General features: G+C 43.1%; 1 long non-coding RNA gene across 1 annotated transcript in view; it reads right to left on the minus strand.

The window, feature by feature from the left end:
* LOC106018641 (uncharacterized) overlaps positions 1-14,304 on the minus strand; it is a 245,013-nt gene extending 230,709 nt beyond the window's left edge. The window contains exons 1-4 of the long non-coding RNA XR_011811246.1: positions 14,194-14,304; positions 12,172-12,350; positions 8,778-8,873; positions 424-524 (exon numbers count right to left, since the gene is read on the minus strand). This is a non-coding gene — a long non-coding RNA (uncharacterized lncRNA). The remainder of the gene's footprint in view (positions 1-423; positions 525-8,777; positions 8,874-12,171; positions 12,351-14,193) is intronic.
* Positions 14,305-14,748: the final 444 nt, after the last annotated feature.

Raw genomic sequence — 14,748 nt, forward strand, 5'->3', positions numbered from 1 at the left:
TGAGGCATCACTTAACTATTCAAAGTTATATTTTTAGCATTTCTGCCTCCCGAACAAGGAAACACCTTTAAATTTGATCCCTAAACTTAAGAATTTGAGCTGCAGCAACAGTGAATGTGCCACGTCAGCATGTGCAAGGCTTTACCCAGCTAGCAGTTACTTTCCCAAAGCAAGATAGCAGGCACTAGCTATGTTGAGGGGAACTAAAAACACACTGCAGCCAAGGTTTCCATCTCCATTTTTACTACTGTACACCAGCCCAGGCAGCTGCTTCTCTTCCAGATTCTCTGGGCTGTACTGAGATGATGAGGGCACCTGTCTCTCCAACATCAGCAGGGGTGTCAAGCCTCTCTGGAACCCCTGGTCCATAGCTGCATTCTCCTTAACAAACTCATGTGTTAAAATACAAATCATCTTGCTCACCTGAGGCTCTGAAATGCATGAACTCTTCCACCTCAAGTATTGATTTTCCTTTTGAAGTTTGTTTGTTTTAAAGGCACAGGTCTACACAAGGCCCAAATGACCTGGAAAAGACATAAATGTAAGGTCACCATAATAAAAAATGCTCTGTACAGTAGTGACACCAAAAAGTTTAGCTGCTGGTTGAACAAGTTTCACACAAGTGATCACAAAGACCTCTAATCCTCTCCCTCCTACCACTGATTATCTCCTTCTGCCTTAGCTTAATTAGCTACAGCTTCAGCGGCCAGTGCCTTAGCTGACAGAGCCAGGGCTGTTATGGATGCAGACAAACTTCCTCTTGTGCCATCTAAAACATGGATGGCTACTTGTGCACAGAGAAGCACTCCCTTGTCCAGCTAGAGAGTCCACAGGCAGGAACACCAGAGGACACATTTGGGCTACACTGCACTGGATGAAGAATACAATGCTCCCAGCCTGCCTGTCTTTAAGAAGAGATAGAAAATGAAACATTCCCTCCTGTGCCCCCAGAAGCATTCATGTGAACTGGCCAGTGAGCCCAAATAACAGAAACAAAAACACCCTGCAGCCTGGTTCAATTCCTGGACCACCAGTTGGCCATCCCAGATGTGAAACATCAGACTCTTAGATCCTGTCATCAGTCCAGGATTTGCTGACCTCACTTTCCATTAACTCAGTCAGCACAAGGCCAGCCAGGTGCTTTCTGTACACTGAGATTTGTCCTGTCACAGCTACAACAAGGACTACCCTCCAACAGTGAATCAGGGCTATTAATAAGCATAAACATGGCCTTCATAGTTGTCCCAATTCGTGTAAGGCCATCAAGCTGCAGTCCTTAAGTAGTGGTGTTTTAGCACTTCAGCAAATGCTGAATACTAAGAGCCAGGATTCTGCAAGGTCTCAGGCAGCCTCAGAGCTTCCCTTAGCTATGAAGGGGCATTCCCAACACCTGGCTGGCTCTGTTACAACTGGTGCAGTTGTACATGTACAAGGAAAGAGAGGCTTGCCAAACTTCCCTCGCATGCACATTTTTTGCTGCCATGCCCCAGGTAATGTAATTTGAACATTTCTGTCCCTATTAGTTTATGTTCCATGTGACTTCCTTTGCATAGCTGACCTCTTGGGTAGCCCAAGATCTGCTTTTTGCAGACTTTATACCCATATAACTAATAGTGTGAGGTGAGCGGCTTTTTTGTTTTAAACCAACCCACTCAGCTCTGCCTCGGATGAAGCCAGCCATGAAGGCGCCCTGTAGTGGTACAATGTATTCCTCCTCCTGTCATCTTCACAGTGCTGCAGCCCAGACCCAGGCTATCGGGGCCTTTAAAAAGCCACAGCTCAAGCATCAATAAATCCTCTTAAACTGCATACCCATAACCCCCTCACCAAAATACGGCTGTGACATTTCCTTTTGTTTGCCGGGAGAAATCCCGTTGTGCCTTGAGGGGTGGGAGAAACGACTTTCAAAAGGCAGCTCCCCCCGGGGCAGCCAGCCCGCCATGGGGCCAAGTGTGGCCCCAGGCCCCACGGCCACCTGGGCCAGGCAGGCTCTGCACAGCCTGGGTGTGCGCTCGCTGGAGGCTCGCACGGCGCCGGAACGGGAAGCCCTCGTTGCACTTAATTGTTTTCCTGAATGCCTTTATGAACAACAGCAAAAGGAAATATTACAGCCTGGCCGGCAGCCAGGGGCCTGCTCAGTGCCGCGGCGCGGGGCTCGGAGCAGCCAAGGCAAACACGCTCCCAGCGCCGCCGCTATTTTCGCCTGTGTTTCAAATTAACCGCTGCCTTTCAGAGGGCTCTCCGGCCCCTGCTTCCAGACGAAGGGGACACAGCCCTTTTGTTTCTAACGTGCCCGGTTACCTCCAGCACTGCTACCGGTGCTCCCGGGCTGCCCGGGCACCCACCGCCCCGCCGCTGGGCCCCACCGCTCCTCCACATTGCGGGGCCCGGCAGTGAGGGCAGTGGCGGTGGGCACACGGGGTGCAGCCCCGGGCGGCGAGGTTGGGACCCGCCTTGGGCATGTGGCAGCTGGGCTGTGGTAGCCAGGGAAGCCCTGTGGCCCTCAGAGCCGCAGCAGTGCTTCGTGCTGGGATGTGTATTGGTTCATTTGGAGCAAAAGCCTCTGCACAGCCTGGGAGGCAGAAAAATGAAAGTGGTTTCCCCTTCCACGAGGTGCAGTGGGGCAGGAGGGGGCAGAAGGGAGCACACCCAGGGACATTGAGCTGTGTCCAGGCCAAGGCCTCGGAGCCACCGGGAACCCCTTAACGGGGAGGGTCAGGTCCAAGCAAAGCCTGGCAACCAGCCTGGCCTCCCACAGCACCCACAGGCTCCTAGTGCCAGGGGCAGAGGAGGGTGAGGGTGAGCCACAAGTCACACCACCGCCTGCGCTGCCCTCGGCCCAGCTCCCGGGGAGCTGCCCTGTGAAGAGCAAGACCCAGGATGCCCCTTCTGGCCCGCAGCGCAGTCGTGCCCTGGTCACTGGCTGGCTGCCCATAGGGCAAAGCTGGGCCGGGATTTTGCCTTTCGAGATGGCCATGGTGGGAGCACATGTGAAAGCAGTTAACTGTGCAGCTATTTGGTCACAGGAATTTACATGCTCAGCTGCTGAATGTAGCAGGAGGCTGTATGCTTAACTGGAGATGTTTAATAGATTTGTAGCAATGGGTGGTGGGGCTTTTATGTGCAGCAACCCGTTTAGCTGCAGAGCAAAAAACACGCAGCAAGTTCGTATCACTAAACCCATTAACTCCAGGGCAAGGGCACCGGGGTGAAACCTGGTGCAGGGCTGAGGCAAGACCAGCCATGCTTTACTCTCCAAAGCAGCCAGCAGTGGGACTGGAGTGGCACAAAGGACCACAGCTGAGATGGTGCCAGGAGGTCAGTTCCTCCCACCCCCATCTTCCAAGTTCCACAGGCAAATTTGAGAATCACCGTTTTACAAGTGTTAATAACTTCCAAGTAATTTTCCAGGCTCTACTAGCAACATGTTTTGAGTTTGCAAGAGGCCTGGGCAGAGAGGGAGCTCTTTAAAAAGTAAAAATTAGGGGGATCAAGATAAGAAAATAAATACTGCTGACCCAGCATTCCATTCCTGGGGTGAAACACAGGCAAACCAGGCATTTCCTACAGCTCTTTTGCAAACATTGCTTCTTTGGAGGTAGGATGGATGGAGCAGTGGACTGGGGCTCAGGACACCTGGACTTCATTCCCAGCTGTGTCGCTTATCTGCTGGGTAACCTCGGGGTATCACTGCCTCTCCATGTAAAATGACACTCAAGTCCTCAAAATCTATCAGTGAGAAGTGCCGCACAGGAACTAGGCTTGTTCACCGTCTTCCCACAGTGCTGACATGCAATCCTGTGTCACAGCTGGCATTTCTGTCACAGCTTGCTTACAGTCCTAATCCTACAAAGAGATTTCGATGGAAGGGGCTTCTATTAGTGCAGTTCTGCTTGCAAGGAATGAGTCCAAAAGAGATGTGTGAAGCCAGAAGCGTTAATTCTACCTGGATTTTTTATAGAGTGAAGATCTGTGTTACAAACTGAAAGCCACAGGACCAAGATAGCATTTCAATTTCAGACATACTCTGTGGCTTTGACATAATTGCTTATATTTCCAAAGTCTCACTCACAACTGCAGCAGAAATAAATAATAATGGTACGTGATAACTAGATCTGTTCAGTCAGGAGAAAAAAAAAAAAATACCAGTCGGATTCAATTTCCATGGACTGCTAGGATTTTTATGCTATTGAGAAGAGTATCCATATGGCTGTAACACTATTTTTCCCTACTCTCAGGTAGAAGTTTCACAGAAAACAAAATAAGGGAGAACTTGTTCAATCTTGCAATGTGTTATGTGCTAGAGGCCACCTGTTTTCAAGTCAACCCTTAGCTGAAGACAGTGAATCAATGTGCCATATACCGCAGGACTGAGGCCTACATTTTAAAATCTTTAAGGGATACTTAACAGAGCTTTATTATCACGATAGGATCAGTTTAACATCTGAATCTCCCAGGAGCCATACACATGATTTATCTGTCTGAAAGCTTGGAATCCCATCCAGCCTATGAAACAGAGCTTTGGAGAGGCCATACGACATATATCTTATTTTAAGGTTTGTAAAGTGCCCGTCACCAAGCTCTCAAATATTGAGCTTCAAAAGATCACTCAGAAAAAAAACTAAGAATCACATTTATCTAACCCAGCAATATCAAATCCTCCTGGATCTCTATTAGACTGAAATAATCAAACTCTTTTGTGACAAAACGTTTTTTCTGTTGTGAAACTATATCAAGTTTTTCATAGGTTTAGAAACTGCAGTTCTGGCCAAGGTACATAAGTGACCAAAAGAGCAATGAGGAGCTGTGTATACAAATATATTGCATTGTAGACCATTTTATCTATTTGCATTAAGTTATTTATTACCTGAAAATACTGGCATGTACAGACTGGATCTAACTAAATCATTTGACTATTTTTTTTTCTCTGTTTGCAGGTTGTCTACTCATTGCAAAATTATCAAATATATTGTGGAAGACCATACAGGACTACATACCAAACAGCAAAAAGTCAAAATGAATGTCACATATGTGTCTTCAGCTTCACATCCCTCGCTCTAAGAGAGGACAGGTACATCATTCACATTGTGCTGGTAAGGTAAAAAAGCCTGTCATTCAAAAGCAGACTTGAGACTGATATGGCTCAAAGAACACTAATTTCAAAAAGTATATTCACTGGCAACATTCTGAGTCACAATTACTCTTTTTGTAACTGTCTGTCCTGGTGGAATTTGAAAGAAGCAAATACAAAGATGGTCACACACTACAGAAATAGAAATGTGTTCAGTTCACTGATTTGGCACTGTAGAGAGCTTTACCAAAGAATATGGTCAAGTATGTGGAATTGCTGAAATCTACATTTCCAGAGCTGGGCACAGCACCAAAAACAAGGAACCCACCTTCCAGAGCACATGCCCTCAAAGAGCTGCCCCATGCTGAGTACCCAAAGTCTCCAGGTGCAGAACAGGCCACTATTGGTCAGCCTTAGATCTGAGGCTCCAAGAGGCACTGAGATCACATTTCCAAGATAGCCATATGCCAGATGCAAGATTATATTCTTTAGCAAAGCTGCAGCAATTCAGCAAAAATGCATGCAATTCCAAACATTTCAGCCTCAACAGACCTGTGTTTGTAGAACTTGGCGTCATTGGAACATTTCCAGACAACTCCACTCCCATCTACTCTGCTCATCCCAGATCTCTGGGTGGTACTACACCTCTGACACACAGGTACGCATAAGATAGAAGGCACACTGGAATGAGATTACAGCCCAAAGCTTCGGCAGCATGAATGACAGAGACAAATGATTAGATCAGACCTGAATTCAGCTGTGATGTTCAACAGGTCCTGGCTGACACGTTGTACTGGGAAATGCTAATAGGCAGAGGCAGATGGAAGGGAGGGAGAAGAGGGAACTAGCAGCCTCCCTGGTAAATTCATCTATGGTGAAGTCATGAGCAAATCACTGAGGCTATCCCTGTTTGTGACATATCTAGAGACACCTAAAATAAGAGGATGTGAAAAAGGCTAATATAGAAGGAGTTTATGATTTATTTGGGGAGTAGTTATTTATAAATAAATAAACAGGCAAAGGGCCTTTTGGATGTGTTGAGCAGCTCTGCCTATCAAAATAAAAAGGAGCTGTGGATTCTTCCAAACAAGATTAAGAAAAATCTTTACGTTGAGCTGGGGTAAAGCATCTGTGCTCGTCCCCAAGTCAACAAGGCACTTCACAACTCCCCTTAACTACCAGTTTTACAAGAAGAAGACATTGATGAAAACAAATGGTTTTCTGGTTGCACATCCCCAAAATGGAGCAAACTGTGCAATCTTTAGTCAGGTGAGAGCATTGGCTTTAATGTCACGGTAGAATGTGGTGCAGTAAAAAAAAAAAAAATGCATTGATTTTTTTTCTGAAACTACAGTCTAGATAACATCAATAAGAGTAAAACATGATTAAATTTTTTTAATTTTAAAAGATGATGAGGTAACCCTGCCTCTTGCCTACTAGAAACAAAAAAGGCTGCATGTTACTTTGCAGACAGTATTTCATCTGACAAAAAGCTTTGTTGCTAGCCCGCAAATACACAGAATGTCATGGAGAAGCAATTCGTTTGGCTTGTCAGAACTGGTAGTAAGCGACTGAAGAAAGGGGAATGACTTGTTAAGTAGTCGGTTTGCTTTTGTCATTGCAGGAAGAGAAGAATTGCCCAAGTCAGGGATATTTCCTGGTATGGCACAAGGACTTTGATAGTCAGTTGGTAATACATTTACCAGCTATCTAGTTTTCCCAGAAGTGTCTTGACCTTAGGTGACTCATCTGTGTCCCAGGAGGATGACTAATCATTCTGATTTGTTTTACTGTGGCCTGCTAGCGATTTCAGCTCTGTTTACTTTGGTGCCAGCATAATATTTTATGCACAGAAAACTAGGTTCTGCAGAAGAATAGTTATTTAAACTGGATTCAAAACTAAGAAGAATTCATCACCAAGCATCCACAAAATGAATTAAGTACAAAATGACACTCTGGGCAACATTTGGAAAAAAAATGAAACTTTAAAGGGCATGCAGAGTTACAGGACAAGCTAATAAGGTAATTAAGCCTGAAGATAGTTGATAATTGTAGGCATCTTCCAATTAAATTGCAAAATCCTGAGGACTGCATGTAACCTACAAAAAACCCACATGATTATTTTTTTACAAGGAAGCAGTGGAGCACTGTGTTATGGGAAACAGTCTCAATCCCATTAAATTAATAGCTCTTGGTGTTGAATATACTAGAAACCACACTGTAGAATCCAGAAAAGAAAAAAAAATATAATAAAAAAAGAAGAAGAAAAAAAAGGAAAGAAAAAAAATGGAAAAAGACAGCTCATAGTTTGGAGAGCATGGGCCTATATGGCTTAGTCTGGACCAAAACGTTGTCTTAAATGCAGCTCTACTCCAAAACAACATAGTTTGGGATGGGCATCACTGCCCATATGTTCTTTTCTTGTGACACTGTTATCACCTGCAAGCAGCAGTCAAAGAAACTGTTCAGTTCATGAGAATAAAGTAGACTAATCTGAGGACTCAGCAAAGCATGAAAAAAAAGGGAGGACAGCACACCTGATGAAGAGAAGTTTCAGAAGCAATCTAAAATTCACGTGCTCAGATACACCATCAGTACCTCACCAGCTACAACAGTTTGGCTATTCTTACTAGTATTGCACTTGAGGTTCCACTCTGTATCTTACTGATTTCCACATAAATTGTGCTCATTTTATTTTATTTTGTTTGCTTTGGAAGCTCAGCTTGGGATCTTAGAACCAATCTGGCAACTTTCATTCTCCATCTCAACCCATAATAATAGTTTGTGGGACAAATAAAGACATTGATTACATCTCTGCACTGGACCCAGCTTTCCTGCCCCAGAATTTTGTCTAGAAATGGAAAGGAGAAGATGATTTTCCTTGCCCAGAACTCCTCTACTGCCCAGTCTCAATACGTGCACAAGTTGTTATTCTGAACTGGCTCTGAGCCCAAGGCAAAGGAGTAACAGAGTGTACTCAACTCCCTTTCTGGTCCACCAGGATGAGAAAGCTTGGGGAAAGAGGAACAGTGGGAAAGGGGCAGGGAAGAGCTTTGAGTCTCTGGTACAGTTGGGAAGTGAGTGGGAGAGGGCTAGGGAGGCCTGCGGAACAGAAAAAATTGAAGGTCAACATGGGCAGTTTCTGCTGAGGCAATTCCAACTTGTAATGGTAAGGGAGTGGGTGCATAAGCACAAGTCTGTCCAGCCTTTCACACATCACTGTGAAGCCCCTTCACATAATACATCTGACTCTTTCTTCTGAGCATTCTGTCAGAAACGTAGCAGTTGAGTGCCTGAACGCCTGTATGCTACGCTGCCAGGAACACCCAAGCAATCTCAGGCCAACACTTGTGTAACTGAATGAGACTTTGCATGGACTTACGTGGAAGCTGCACAAAACAGCACCGAATCCCACACTCTTCCCCAGATCCAGGCTTTGAACAGTTAATATAGAACTAATAAGTAGTTGAAATGCCATAGTCATGGAAATCAGCAGGTTTACAATAAAAAGATGAGGTATACTTGATAACGGGCATCACTTCTCAGAGAAGTGCAAGCTCATCCAGTACTGAAAATTCCTTCCAGCTGGTGGGAGGTGTGCAAATACCACACACAGAGATGGGCACAGCACAAGTTTTCTGATAGTGATTGCTCTGGGTAGCCATGAATTTTAAATACAAGGTGCTGTGGAGGTAACTATACTTACTGTGGGACCAACGCTTCAGCTCCCTAAGAACATATCAGCCAGACATCCTCTCCAAGCTGTCTGAATAGTTCTTTCAGGCTGCTCTCTGAATTTGTCCTAGAGAAGAATTGGGGACACAAATCTTACTCAAAAATTGGAACAATAAAGAGTAATAGCACCAAATCCTTATCCTAACCTCAAGCCAAAGATTTTTATTTTATTTTGCACTTGTTTCTTTGAGGTCTGCAAGGAATTTCTTACCTTTTTTTTTTTTTTTCTTTTTTTCCCCTGTTCATTTTTCTGTGCCTCTGCACTTTCTGTTTCTGGCTGACAGCTACTAACATACTGTTAGACAGGCTTCCTTCCTCACCCTACCTCTTATTTTTGACCAAAATACCAGCAAGAATTTTCAAGCCCAACAAATTCTGAACAAGAATTGTTTTCTCATGCTATCAACACTTCATGTTGTTCCTGAAATCAAGATTTTACACAATGTTTGTTGATATTTGCATAGTCAAAATAAAAGATAAAGAAAAAAATTTAGAATATTTCTTGTTTATAATTTAATATTTAAAGAGAATAACAAATTGCTTATATAAAGAATGTGCCCCAAATGTGTAATCTTACATTCATTTCTGAGAGAACTGGGTTGCTTATAGTGGCTTTCATGGGGGAAAAAAAAAAAGTAATGATGCAAACAAATGCCCACCAGTTGTGCATTAGAAACACTCCTTTTATTACACTAAACTTTGTATTATTAGTAATGTTTCTAATACACATCTTCAGCCACTGATAAAAATATTTTTTATTTTCTCAAATCACTCTCATGAAATGGTCTGTTCAAGTGGATCTGTCATTGTGGTTTCCTGGCTTTCTTCAGCCTCGTCGGAAAGCTTGTAAATTCCCATGCCTGATAGTAAGCTAAGGAAGGAAATAAAAAATAGTAAATACCACTTCAGTGTTGTAAGCCCTTTTCTGCTCTTTTTTTGGCTGAGAGTACATTTTAGGAGATTATTATTGACTTTTACACAAACTTCAAAACAGTTCCAGCTGGGAGTCCATCTGTATTTCCATTTTGCACCCTCAGTTAAATTCCCTTCCACCAAATTGGTCTTTCCTAAAGATGTGTACTGGTAGACTTAATGTTTGGCTGAACTAAGTGGGTCTGAGCTGCCAGTTTATTTTACAGGAGTACTTGATGATATCAATACAATAAATGGATGAAGCAACAGGAAGGAAAATCACTCTTCAATATCATATTACTTCCTGCAGCTACAGAACACAATGTGTGAAAGAAAGAATAAAGTAAATCAGGTGATCTATTTCTATATGCAGCGGCTGGATACTTAACATCTGCTACTTTTTTCTTTTTTGTTTTGTTTTTTGTCATCGATGTTTTGAACTCTGAAAACTAAATGCATATAGAATATTTTTACTACACAAAGGAAATGACTGTACAGCAGGAGTAGCAGAGTGCCGAATGCATTCTCATGTTATACCCTCTTCTTGCACTCAGATTGTGTAGTAAAATTACTCGTGCTGCTTACTGTTTTATTGTTGCAAATGAAATCAGAATGCACACTGGACAGCACAGTGATGGAGAGCACAAAATACATGACAAAGACTATTAATTACTAAGTTTAATTCTACTTTTCTTAAAGCACCTAAGTGTCTCATAGGCTGTAAACAATCCTCTGGCTTCTGGAGATCATGCATAATAGCGGAAGGATCATGCCCTCTGAACAGAAGATCCCAGTTTTTGCTGCAGTCATTCCAAGAGAAGACGTAAGAAGAAGAAATTCTGACCAGCATAATATTGTTAGATGAGTATTGACACTGAGTTGACCCGCAAACAGCACTCAGAGTTGATGAAGAGATTTAAATGGTGCATTCTGGTGAGGGGTTCAAAAGTCAGAAGTCATAACCCAAAATAATTGTGTATACCGGAAATTCAAACTATTTCACTCAGGGTCAGAATAATGAACTCATGGAATTAGTTGCCAAGTAAGAACATGGAAACAAGCACTGCAGTCTAAGTGGCTTGGAGACATCTTGGCACTTTTATGGAGAGAGAAGGGATTAAAGGATATAGTGACAAAACAGAAAACTGGGGGTTAAGATAAACTTAAGGGGGGACAAGCCTGTGAGGTCAAGTGGATTTTCCTCTCCAGACATTTCTTTTATGTCATTCTTCCCCAAGACATCATGTCAGATTGAATAAACAATCACTAAAGCTTAGATGAGGAATGGACTTCTACTGGATTGTAAAAGAGATGAAGAAGCTCAATCTTTTCCTCTGCTCCATAATAAAAGTAACTGCTAACAAACAAGAATTGACTTCTTTATCTTTGTACAATGCCATGCATTTGACCCACTCAATCTAATGTAGCACATAGGGTTTTCTTATATCAACCTCTTCCTGTAGCCTTATCTTCTCCAGTCCCTTCAGAATATCACAACTAACCAGATTAAAAATAAATTAATTAATTAAATAAACTGAAGTAGCTTAATGTCAGAACACAATACAGCTGTCTAACGTCCATTTCATTGGCAACACACTTCTTCAAGACAAGTAGTATTTCTATACTACCCAAGCCATTTGCAGTATTAGCACGAGTACATCATATGCAATTGCAGGAAACACACAGAGTTATGGAATTACTGTTTCAAGTGATGAAGAACCATGAAAGAAACTATTTTAGACATTTTTACCTTGCAGTCTTTCTGGAAGAAAACTTCTTAAGAGGTTGCATCAAATATAAAATCATTTAAATAAGAAGCTACACGTGTAAAAAAATGTGTAAAACGGGGTGCATTTTTAACTTGTTAGCTATTAAAGCATGACTTAAAATTCTTACTACTTGACTGTTCCTATGAGTAAATTAATTCTACATTTTAGCTGCTTTCCTCTGCCTCTTGCATGAGTTGACACAAGCTCCAACTGTTGAGGCATATAAAGACTTCTCCAAACAGCCTTTGCTGACCTGTCCTCAAGACGTGTGGGATACTCAAATATTCTGGAATGCTATCTCACTGCATTGTGCTATGCCCTAGTCTGTTGAGTTGGGCTCTAGTTTCTTGGCCTCCAATGTACCTGCAAAAATAAGATTCAGGAAGGAGAGTAGCTAGATTACAGTGGCTGACACATCACAGAATTATGAGTACACTTTAAAACTACCCGGGAATTTATTTTTTCTCACCAGTATAAACCAAAAGACATCTTCCAGAGAGAAATCCACTTAGGGACCTACCCAGCCCTTTCTTCTCCAAAAGATGTCAGGGGGATTCCTTTGCTGATAATCTGTGAAACACAGCTGTATCTCAGCAGACTCAGTAAACGCTCTGCTGGGTTATCTCCAAATCTTACTTGCTGACAGGCTTCCCCACAGACAGAGGAACTGAATAGATTTTGTACCTTTCTGATGCTGAGAAAAATCCCTGGAGCATGCTCGATACGTGGTGGCAGCCTGTCAGGCCGGACAGACAAATATTCTTCAGGCAGTGCAGGAGCTTGAGTGGGAGCTGATTCAGATCAGGAGTGAGTCAAAGCAAGAGAGCACAGGGCCAGCTTGCACTTGGGCTAGGGAATTTGTCCTGAGATAAGAAAGAAAAATTTTGATAGTTTTCTGAATTGCAGGGGGGTCTAAACAGAGCAAAGCTTTGAACTTTGAGCATTGCAACAATTTTACCAGAGGTCCAGCCTTTTCACAAAAGGCATGAAAAAGATCGTGTCTTACACTCTTTGCATAGAAACCAGCTTTGTCAGCTCAGATCCTAGGATGTGGCACTAAAGAACATTCCTCTGACTGCCCACAGAGACAGCTCTGTAACAGCATTTTCCCAAAACCCTTAAGCTTTCAGTTACCACTAAAAACTGATGTCAAAATCTTTGCAGACTGTCTTATTGAAACAGGCAAATGTCTGTTTGTTTTTCCTCTCTCATCTTCTTAAAAACATACTAGAATCACACTTCCTTAAAACATCCCTGAACTGCCCTAGAATTTCAGCTAACCTACATTTGTTTCTAACCAGTGTCAGTCTGACACCCCCGACCTATCTCTGAACCCCATAATACTATATAAACTGCCTCCCAAACTTACCTGCATTGCGAGTAATACAGAAACTCAATTTTGGGGGACCGATAAAATGAAAATTCAAACAGTCATAACCTTTTGCCCCATTTAACCTTACAGCATTTAGCCATTTTATCAAATTTGAATTTTGGTTTATTAAACCTTATTTGGCTTCTCATTTAATCTGCAACTAATAACTTTTAGTATTCTGAAATCTTAGGGCATCAAAACTACATCTAAATTTAAAAGAACAATTAATTATAGCTCAGAACTCAATTATAAGCCATGCATTTGGTTACAGAATTTTGTATTCCAAGACAAGTTATACAGACAGAAAAACATTTGTTGATGACTGCTTCCTAAAAGCAGACTCCAGACACCTTTCTAGAACTCCACACTCCTGATTCTATAAAATGAGATCCAGTAGGAATCCAATGAGGAGAAGGCAAAGTAAGATTTTAATCTCCTTGCCCCCCTCCCTCCATTAGTGTAACTAGGTGCAGCACAGTGGTCACAGACCCCACATAGCCCACGGATATCCGACAGCCCTAAGGCCAGCATAGAGCAACACTCGCAGGACCATAGCTCATGCTCCACACTCAGGTTCACGCACGCAGCCTGCCCAGCACACTGCACAGGATTTCTTGTGCCGGGACAGCCACGCAGGTGGCACCTGCACAGGGCTCGGCGCAGTTTCTTCAAGCAGAAGTGTGGGTCTTTGAAGCATTTGCTCTCATTTTACACGATGCATTTGGTGTCTTATTGCTGCATAAGTTCCCTCTTAACCACACGGTTTTGCCATTTTGGTCCACTGTTTTGAGTGCCCTGTAGAGGTCTGCCTTAATGAAACAACATGCGTGTGCATTTGTCAACCTATAAGATCAGTGCTCAGGCAAACCACGATGTTATCCTCTCTGAATCTTCCCATACCACTGCTGTGTGAAGAGGTTTGTAACAAAAGATCTGAAGCTCATTATTCAATAATGAGTGTCATTCAGATTTCAAAATTAATCTGGCTCTGTTAATTACATGTCAGGGATCTTTTTTTTCTCTTTTTCCAACAGAAAAAATAAGGTGCTGCCACTGGCAGTCTGCCTCAAAGGTTCAAATGTCAGGGCAGTAATTTTGAATGGAATGGATTTGACTCAACCGATGTGAGAATAAAAATAGCTATTAGTGGTTCCCTGACAAGTTGACGTGACAGGAAGAAGCTTAGAAATGCTTTCACCCTCCTGCCTGTGAGAACTTGGCTCTGTCCTGAATGGTACAGTGCAAAATGCAACACCAGGAGAATAAAATCTCCATGTCTTTTCCTGTGGAGAGGAGTACTCAGGAGGAAGTACATGAGCATGTCGTGGCCTCACCTTTGCCAAGCGCTAAATTCAATGCACAGAGGTGCTGAGTGTGGTGGGCACAGCCAGTAGGACATGATGCTCCTGCGTCAGGAAGGAAGCCTGGAGAGGGCAGTTCTGCAATCATGACAGAAAACAGCAATTTAGATATAGTCACTGCAAAAAGCACGGGGGCAGGACAGGGCTCAGATCAAGCTTCCATTAAGCAGTCTGCCCACCGTAAGAACACACAACTGCATCTCGAGCTTCTGGCAAGCCAGCTGGGTACCCGAGTTCAGTAACTCACTGACGATTTAACGCACCTTCAATATTTATCATTTACTTAGCTTTTAACAGCTCTTTCTTGTCCAGGTTATAGAGAAAGAAATCTCAAACACAGGACTGATTCTGCCTTGGAGAGTTAACACCATTGCTGCGTTGCTTCTGGCTCTCAGCCCAGGTCTGAAGATGGCACTGCTTCTTAACCCTCTTGAGGGTTCAGCAACACACTAGGCAAGCAGGCAAGCAAGCAAGCCAGATAGAAACTGTGAATGCTGCAAGAAGGCAGGGACCAAAGAGACGGGTTTA

The sequence above is a fragment of the Anas platyrhynchos genome, chromosome 9 (genome assembly GCF_047663525.1).
Source record: "Anas platyrhynchos isolate ZD024472 breed Pekin duck chromosome 9, IASCAAS_PekinDuck_T2T, whole genome shotgun sequence".
NCBI lineage: Eukaryota > Metazoa > Chordata > Aves > Anseriformes > Anatidae > Anas > Anas platyrhynchos.